The sequence below is a fragment of the Dreissena polymorpha genome, chromosome 5, assembly GCF_020536995.1.
Source record: "Dreissena polymorpha isolate Duluth1 chromosome 5, UMN_Dpol_1.0, whole genome shotgun sequence".
Taxonomy (NCBI): domain Eukaryota; kingdom Metazoa; phylum Mollusca; class Bivalvia; order Myida; family Dreissenidae; genus Dreissena; species Dreissena polymorpha.
The window spans coordinates 111,358,625-111,369,177 of record NC_068359.1 but is presented as its reverse complement, the minus strand read 5'-3'; the positions used below and the strand labels follow the sequence as shown (position 1 = coordinate 111,369,177).

Sequence of the window (10,553 nt, the reverse complement as noted above, 5' to 3'; positions counted from 1 at the left end):
CTGCTCTCAATCGCTAGGGTCAATCCGTATAAATTCGGACAAAGGGAGAAATTCGGACAATTCTTCTTTCCAAGCACACTAAATCTAGCCCCATGCCTTTAGCGCCTAAAGCGCTTTGATTTTTCAATCTTCATCGTTCGTTATTCATCGTTGAAAAACATATAATTGACTGATGATAAAATAACATAACTCCTGTTTAGCGGGGTTAAACTGCAATAAGACCCCAAAATCTAAAACACTATACAATCTGTATATACAGGATTTTCTTTTGCTCACTTTTTAAAACATTGTTTTGTCAGAATATTACAACATTTTTATATCTACACTGTGCAATACTTTGAACATCAAACAGCAGTTTGTTTACAAAAGTAACAAAGACAGTTTTCTTTAAATATACTTAAGAATATTATTTAAAAACGGAAGTGAAGAATACACATTTTAATTAATAAATACAATAGCTGCACCGATGCTGCACTTGCGAATAGCAGTTAGTTCAATTTTTAATTTAACCGTCACATTATATCAATCGACTGTAAATCATGTGATGTTTGGTTTTGCACTCGGATATTTGGAAAACGACTGTAAATGTGACCACTAGGTATTTGGATTAGCTGTATTTAACATTGAATAAATAGAGGGTATTTGTTGGAGTTGGTGGAATAACGATTTTAATTAACCAGTGATCATAGAAAATGATATTTTCACGAGTGGCGCAGCCACGAGAGAAAATATACTTTTTCTATGATCACAAGTGAATTAAAATCGATATTCCACCAAATCCAACAAATTTACTTTTTATTTTATGCTAACAAATGATTATGTTTGTATTTTGCCATTCCGGACAATATAATTCGACTGACAGGCAGGCAGACAACCGACAGGCATCCGACAGACATGAAGGCATTAAACTTACAGGCAGGAAAGCATTCGACTGGTAGGCGGCAGTTGTTCGATAGGCAGGCAGGCAGGCAGAGTTGCTAGCAGACAGACATTCGACCGGCAGCCAACATGCATGAAGGCATTCGACCGACAGGCAGGCAGATATCCGACAGGCATCCGAAAGGCATAAAGGCATTAAACTGACATTCGGGAAGGCATTCGACTAGTAGGTGGCAGACGTTTGACAGGCAAGCAGGCGGATATGCAGGCAGGCAGGAAGGCATCGACAGGCATTCAACTTGCCGACGGGCAGACATTCCACAGACAGGCAGACAGGCTGATATGAAGGCAGGCAGTCAGACAGACATTCGACAGACAGGTAGGCTGATATACAGGCAGGCATGCAGCCATCCGATAGACAGGCACACAGACAAGCATATAGGCAACCAGTATGTGCGTATATTCATCAAGCACCAAAACAAAATGATTCCGACCAAACATGTGCAACTTATAAGTATAATAAAACGTTATGCAACTATGTATATTTTACACAAATTTAAGTCCATGTGCAATTTCATAATGTTCTTTTGGCAAGAGCTTCATTTCAGTAATTATTTTGATGAAAACATATAATCGAATAAAAACATTCAAAAGTTGTTCGGCTGTCCTAATTCCGGTTTTTTTTACTTGCTCTTTTATATTTATGCGTATTGAGCACATACATAACAACGCTGAAGTACACATGATGAAATCGGTCTTACACCCTAACATTGAGATATTGGGTTGAACAATAGCTGCAAGCATACTTTTTATTCTCATAACGGTACGTCTGTCATTGATTATTTGTTGACAACAGAAAACAGCTTTTCAACTATATCGGATTTTGCCGTGCATGACTTCAACGAATTTAGTGACCACGCCCCGCTACATTTCTCATTGATTTGAAATAATGTCCCATCAGAGTTTAAGTCGTACACTGATGTTTACTATAAATGGGACGATGTTTTACGCGAGCAATTTCGCTCAGGGATTATTTCTTTGTTACCTAAATTTAATAATATTGTGCAACATATAGAGTTTTCAAGTCGATCATCAATATCAATGACGTTTTGAATAGTTTTACCGATACCATTCGCAGTGTTGCGGACCCGTTATTTTCCAAAAGCCGTGTTTATAGTAGAAACCCTAGTTTCAATGTAAATGCCTGTATAAAGCATGCGGAATGGTTTGATTATGCGTGCGTTACTGCACGAAATTTGTACCACGCCGTTTTTAACTCTTGTAAATCAGATATAAATAGTGTTTATGTTCAAGTAACAGATACTATAAAGATTTGATTCGCAAAAAGAAAGCCTGTTGTTATAGACAAAAATGTTGAAGATTGAAAATTTAAGGAAGCACAAGCCAAGGGACTTTTGGCAATTTTTCAAATCAAAACATAGCGTCATAAATAATAAAATATCTTTAGAAGAATTTACAAGGTTTTTTAACAATCTTAGTAACAATATGTCTGGTTTTTGTAATACTGAAGCAGACGATTTCTGTTTAAATAATGATTTTAACCTAGAAAATTCCGCATGTCCTGAACTTGACGTTCCTATAAATGTTGAAGAAGTCAAGTATGCAGTTAAACATTTAAAATTTAATAAATCATCTGGCAGTGATTGTATTTTGAATGAATATTTTATTGAATGTGGTGATATTTTATCTGCCCATTTGTATGACTTATTTTACGGTATCTTAATATCGGGCTTCTTTCCCGATAAGTGGACAGAAGGGGTTTTACTCCCTTTGCATAAAACGGGTACTGTAAATGATTTCAATAACTATAGAGGGATTACTCAAGTAAGTTGTTTCTTAAAACTATTTTCCACGATTTTAAATAAGCGCATCGAAACCTTTTTGCAACAAAAATACTGTTATTTTGGATTTGCAGTTCGGATTTCGGAAAGAAAATTCGACTGTTGATGCTATTTTTATATTGATGTCAATTGTTTACAATTATATAAAAGAAAATAAACGTTTGTATGTAATTGAAGTCGACATGTTAAAACGTTTTGATAAGTATATACTGTATGCAATATGGCTGAAAATGTTTAAGTCTGGTATTCAAGGCAAATTGCTTAGACTAGTTAAGGATATGTTTGCAAATGTCAAGTCTCGTGTTAAATCATGTTCTTATTCAGATTATTTTAGTTATGCTGTTGGCCTGAGACAAGGGAAGGTAATGTCGCCGATTTTGTTTTCTTTATTTGTTGAAGATCTTGAACTTTATCTACAAGATAGCATTAGCTCTAGCTTGAATATAGAAGATATTGTGTTGACTTTATTATTATTTGCTCATGACATGGCTATTTTAGGCAAGTCACCTACTGAAGTGCAAACTCATTTAGATAACTTATACTTATATTGCAATTCTAGGGGTTAAATGTAAACACTGCGAAAACAAAAATAATGTTTTTTTCGGAAGAGACTAAAAGATAACGAAAAATGGACATACAATGGTAATGTTATTGAAGTTGTTGACAACTTTAAATATTTAGGCACAGTGTTAAATTATACTGGGAGTTTAAACTATCACAGGAACATTTGGTTGGTAAAGCCCTTAAAGCCGTGAATACATTATTGTTTAAATGCAATGAATTTGACATAAAACCAAAAATATTGTGTCAGTTGGATGGCTCAATTGTGGGTTCTATATTAAATTATGCTTCAGAAGTTTGGGGCTTCACGAAGTCGGATGATATACATTTAAAATTTTGAAACGATTACGGCAGGTGAAAATAAATACATGTTATGTTGCTGTTTATGGAGAATTAGGAAGATACCCATTGTATGTAAAAAGATTTGTTAAATTTGTCTTATTCACAAGATGTTTGCTGTTTTCTGTTTGTTAAATGGAAACAAAAAACACCCAATATCATAATATGAAGTCTTGAAGCTGAACACACTGACCTATATAAACAACGTTGTCGTTTAAAAGATGTGGACTTACTGTTTAAGAAATGTTTATATTTGTATCTGTAAATTGCTGGATATAAATTTTAAGACGTTTGAATACCGCAAATTAAAACATTTAAAAACCTTTTAGAGACTTGTATGACAAATTATTGCAAGCGCTTATATGCCGACGTAAAAGTATCTTATTATGAATCGTGACAAGTCCAATATTATCTATACTAGGTGAATATTCACAATGTGTGGAACATCCTATCGACGATGGGTTGTTATCAGTTGTATGCATAAGTTGCTATACTTATAATGTTGAATACTTGTGAAATCGAAAATAGGTCTTTATTTATAATTGCACACGTAAGATGTTTATGAGATTCACTGCTCATTATATTCATGTAAACGAGTTTGTACCTCCAAATGCCATTTGAGAAATATATTTCATTAGCAATCTGAAAAGTGGATTGTCAACTGCAAATGAGTATATGGGAGATAAAGATGATTATCGCGTGAGATTTATTTTGTTGTCATTTATATATATGCACCAAATGCAAACAAAAAACTGTAAAAGAAAATTTTAAAGTGATGTGTTAGGTGTTGATAAATTCGGTGAAAGCAAGCCGGCTCGAGTTCAAGTCCCAAGCGTGAGAATCTTTATCGAGCCAGTGCTTCTAGTTAAACTGGTATTCGCATAAATGTACATGATTTAAAGACAGTACTTTTTTGTCAGTAGGCATGGAATTAAAGAACACAGATAAATTTGACTAGATCAATCAAATAATCACGAGTGTTAGTATCAATGAAAAATAAAAATAAAGTGGGGTATTTGACATACAAATGGGTGATTGATATTTATGATTTATATCTCGGATTGGTTTTGATCGATCGGCGCTGTATCAAACTAATCTACGCACTATGTTTATTTAACCATATTTGTTGACGCCAGCTTATTCGCAAAGCAAACAATTGTCTGAAAATATTGACAGCATCTTGCCATGAGATATAATTAGTTCAGATATATGCAAATCTTACTGTCATAGTATGAACAAGACATGTTGATCTTAAAAGCGGCGGATTAGGTTATTCACGTGAACGTGTTGGCAGTTATGCCGATTTATGGTCAAATATGTTCAATATTTCGAATTTAATTCAGAAACAGGTCGAAGAATATAAATAACGTTGTTTCCTGACTGATATAAAGCTAATGTACTCTTTCGAAATTCACCGTTATTTGTATATTTGTATGATCTTATTATGTCGCATGTTAAATGAATAAACCATAAATCATACAAACTTATTGCAATTCATTTTCAAATGAACAAAAACAAATATCAAAATGACCAGTTGACTATGAAATATACAATTAATTAGAAAGGGACATGAAATGAGAATTAGGACAATCTGTTTGCATTTCATTCTGTGATCTATTACGACTCGTTACATACTAAATGTAACGTAGGTGAATAATTATAGTTGGAGTATATGTGTCTTGTTCTGTGAACATTGGGCAAAATGAATGTGCGTAAAGTGTCGTCCCAGATTAGCCTATGCAGTCCGCACAGGCTAATCAGGGACGACACTTTCCGCTATAATGGTATTTTTCGTTTTACCGGAAATCTAGTTTAAGCGGAAAGTGTCGTCCCTGATTAGCCTGTGCGGACTGAACAGGCTAATCTGGGACGACACTTTACGCACATGCATTATGCCCAGTTTTCGCAAAACAAGACACATATGATAAAACAGTCACAATAACTTTGATTTAAGCGTGAACGCATTAATTTATTTGTTTCCAAATATTCTATCCCGTGATATATGCAGCTTTGGGAGGATACCTTTGAGGTATGTCAAATGGTGTGTTGGTGGGTGTTTTCCTTGATTATGTCGTTTAATCATTTTATATTAAAAGCTTTTAACATGTATGTCGAGGTCAATATGTTTCTGAAATAATATACGCACTATTCTGTAACCGTAAACATATTTCCTTATCGTCGAATGTTGACGAACATGATCATTGGAATTAATTCATTGACTTATCGGGAAATGATAATTAAAGCTATAAGAAAGAAACGCAAATATTCCAAATTACAGATCTCCTTTCTACGAAATATGCATGGTCATTCAAAATCAGTGGTCTTTGAAAGGATCTGTAATCAAATGGAATTGAAACACGATTTTTGGCTTGGCGCGTATCCCCAAAGCCATAGTAATGATACACATTTCTGAGCCTATCCGAATTTGCTGGCTGCCAAAAAGCAAATTCCCAAAAGTCCGATTTACCACTTAATTCATGCACAATAAAAGTAGTTCTTCTAAGATCTCAATAACCCGCATTGCACATACAGAACATCACTACATAACATGACAGTGTCATAAAAATGTAAAAACAAATTATTGAAGCAAAATTGCTTAGCATTCGCTACGACATAGTTTGTATTGTTCACATATTCTTGCGATAATAAGTTCCTCACTTGACGGTCTAGGTCGAAACGATACAAGTGTTTACGGAGACAGTAAGAATAATTTTTTTCTGAGACATTTTATGAAGACATTATATTTCGTATTGATACACATATTTAAAAATATTGTTATTTTATTTGGCGTTAAAAAGACATTCCAGAAAAAAAGAAAATATAAAAAAAACAAATATCCACGATCTCGGAAATAGACCAAGTAACCGGATATGGTTTTTCACTGCGCAGATCGAGCGCGCAAATCGAGCGCGAAAAGTTCTACTTGAGACAAAGTACACAATTCGTACAACGTTCCTTTTCCGGGTAAGTGGATTTTATTTTGTATACACATTACAAATAAAGTATGAGTGCTTTCCTGATCTGTTAATTATGTAATAAAAAGCTATTTTAGGCTATTTAAAGTGATTTATTTGACGCGTACAATAACAGTTTTTTGCGGCCATGTTGTTGTTGTTGTATATCTTCACCGCCTTTGTAGACGAACCTCTACCAGATCTTTAGAGTTGAACACAAGGTATCGTTCCCACCACCAGTATCGTGTAGTCCCCCACCGTATATGTACACTGTATTATGTAGATCTACACAAATATTGTCTTTTCTTACAGTGTCTGAGTTTCTGCTCTCAATCGCTAGGGTCAATCCGTATAAATTCGGACAAAGGGAGAAATTCGGACAATACTTCTTCCCAAGCACACTAAATCTAGCAATCGTGATACATCGGCTATCTCGGATTCCTCCGTAAGATAGGCCTCGTGGCTAACGGTCGCCATATTGCCTTGTATTACTACTTTACTACCCAAAAGGTTGTCAGTCTATTGTTATGAGGCTGTATACGATGCGCGTTGAACTAGCGCCAAACTTTTTACCGAAACTTTGATATTAATAGCACTATTACCGTTCATTTGTGTTGCATTTTGACCTATTATCCAAGTGATTTACTTTTCCATTATTATTTTATCACCCTATCATCCAATTTTTAAGATGAAATTACGGTGTTTACAAAACCAACCAAACCGAAAGTGAAACTGGATGCATTACGTTTCGCGATGTAAACATTAAATATTTGTTCAGTTTGAGGAAGCGAATCGATAATAGACGTTGGAATATGTATGCAATACAGACTATCATTGCCGATTGTAGTACTGGCTAAAAAATACCTTTTATGACAGGTCATGTATAGAACGTTAATCAAATAGTGACCATAAATCACTATAAATGTCTGGGTTGTTCATTAATATAATTAATGCACGTTTCTGATCTAATTGCCTGTATCTAGTTGTAATTACCATGATATTGATAAAATTAAAACGTTTTTTTCATAAATTAACATTACATGTTTTATTTTTATCATTTAGGGAATATATAATTGTATCATAATCATCATTTTATATTCTGAAAATGAACTAAATTATCATGATTACTTTAAAGTAGAATTTTTAAATTTTACTCATTATTTTTAATGAATTTGCACATTTGCTTGATTCAAAATAAAATGTATTAATAAGGGTTTCAGCTGTTAGTTTTAACCCATTTTTAGTTCGATTAAATTTAAAGTACTAACTACGTACATGTATGTGAAATGCTCTTGAGTTCGTTTCCTGGGCCTAGAACCAGTACTTGGGTGTCTCTTGGAGATTTCTTAAGAATGCTCCCACACTGGGGATCAAACCAGTGACCTCCAGATCATTAGGTGGACACCACATCCATTACACATCAGCGACCTTTAATTAGTAAATTACTTTAGTATTGCAGCATTATATAATGTAATGTTGCTACATATTTTTGGAAAATGATTAATGTGCAGTACTAAATAAATCTAAATGCATACCATTTTAATTGTGTATATTGTGTGATTATTAGTTACAAATTCCCTTTTTACAGGTATACTGGATTATGAAAGACTGATAAACATGAAATTGACAACTCATCTCCCCAACGATATTTGTGTGGCTCATTCTCAGAACAAACCCATAGTCAGTGAGAAAACTACAGTGTAAAAAGACCACTTGATTGTGACAATTATGGCTGACCAAGCAAATGTTATCATTTAAAATAAAGAAAACTTCCAGTTCAATATACATTTTATACCAATTATGACATTGGCCAACACAGAAAATAATTATAAGGTTGATTTTCCCAAAATTGACTGTTACAATTGGATACTGTTTTGAGCTTCACTCTACTTTGTCTGAAAATAAACGTCCTAAATGATGTAATAGAAACATACATATTTAATTTTTAGTTTTAAAAGGATATATATATATACATATATTTTAATATCTTTTAATCGATGGTCAATCAATTTAAGTTTAACTAATATATACATACACATTTTATACATGTGTATGCTTTGATTTTTTTCTATTGAAGCCAAATTATTATCCCATTAGATAGATAGATAATATCACAGCAGTATTCCTAGTTTGTCTGCAAGTACTGCAGAAATCATGGATTATTATTTTACTGAGTCAGCCTTAATCTTTATATTATAATTGTTAAGATTAAGATGTGCATTATACAATTGAGGATGCATCAAGATTAAAAAATGGTACATGTATAAATTAATAAAGAATCAATAACAATCAGAAACTGTGCATTTTTTTCAGTATTGTGTGAAAGGATTTGAAGTAATTATGTGTTTTTGAAATATGATTTATGTGAATTTGAATAAATATATAAAATTTAGTGATTTTCTCAAACAAAACTGTTAATTACATACTTAAGTATTCAGAATGCATTATTGTAATATTCGAATTTTTTAGTACAAAAAGCACTTTTCCCTGGCATTTGTATTTATAGTAATTGCATATTTAATAATTCTGACAGCATTTATAAACTGTGTTCATGCAAGCATGAACAGGGTTTCATTTTTTGAGTATTTAAACAAGAGGGCCATGATGGCCCTGTATCGCTCCACTGCTGAAAAAAGGCTGAAACAAATTTCTCTGCATGTGCAAATACTTAGATATAGGCCCTATTTAAGCACATGTACACTTTTGTGACCTTCTGGGCTGGGTCAAATTTAACCCCAGGGGCATAATTTGAGCAAACTTTGTAGAGGACTACTATATCTCACTACATACAAAATGTGGTAGCCCTAGGTCCTAGAGTTAAGAACAAGAATATTTTTAAAGTTTTCACAAAATAAGCAAGATATAAGCGTATATAATGTTCAATTTTGTGACATGCGGGTCAGGATCAAATTTGACCCAAAGGGCATAATTTGAACAAACTTGGTAAAGGACTATAAGATGTTACTGCATACCAAATTTGGTAGCCATAGTCCAAAAGGTTTTCGACAAGAAGATTTTTAAAGATTTCACAAAATAGGCGCTTTAAAAGCGTTTATTCAATTTTGTGACCCCCCGGGGCAGGGTCAAAGTTGACCCCAGAGGCATTATTTGAACAAATTTGGTAGAGGTTTATTAGATGTCACTACATACCGAATTTGGTAGCCCTAGGCCCAATGGTTATGGACAACAAGATTTTTAAAGTTTTCACAAAATAGGCCCCATATAAGCGTATGTTCAGTTTTGTGACCCCGGGCAGGGTCAAATTTGACCCAAGGGGCATAATTTGAACAAACTTGGTAGAGAACTATAACATGTCACTACATACCAAATTTGGTAGCCCTATGCCTTATGGTTAAGGACAAGAAGAGTTTTAAAGTTTTCACAAAATAGGCACTATATAAGCATATAATTGATTTTGTGGCCCCCGGGGCAGGGTCAAATTTGACCCTTGGGGCATAATTTGAACAAACTAAGTAGAGGACTATACAATGTCACTACATACCAAATTGTGTAGCCCTAGGCCTAATGGTTATGGACAAGATTTTTTTTAAAGTTATCACAAAATAGGCATTATATAAGCATATGTTCAATTTTGTGACCCCCGGGGCAGGGTCAAATTTGACTCTAGGGATTAAATTTGAACAAATTTGGTACAGGACTATTAGATGTCACTACATACCAAATTTGATAGCCCTAGGCCGGATTGTTATGGACAAGAAATTTTTTGAAGTTTTCACAAAATAGGCCTTATATAAGCATATGTTCAATTTTGTGACCCTCGGGGCAGGGTCAAACTTGACCCCAGGTGAATAATTTGAACAAACTTGGTAGAGGACTATAAGATGCCACTACATACTAAATTTGGTAGCCCTAGGCCCAATGGTTATTGACGAGAAGATTAGTAAAGTTTTCACAAAATATACCCTATATAAGCATATGTTCAATTTTGTGACCCCCG

General features: G+C 33.9%; 1 long non-coding RNA gene across 1 annotated transcript; it reads left to right on the top strand.

Moving 5' to 3' along the window:
- Window positions 1-7,253: 7,253 nt before the first annotated feature.
- LOC127882455 (uncharacterized) lies at window positions 7,254-8,987 on the top strand. Its single transcript, XR_008050539.1, has 2 exons — window positions 7,254-7,471; window positions 8,184-8,987. It is a non-coding gene; the product is annotated as an uncharacterized LOC127882455 (long non-coding RNA).
- The last annotated feature ends 1,566 nt before the right edge of the window (window positions 8,988-10,553 follow it).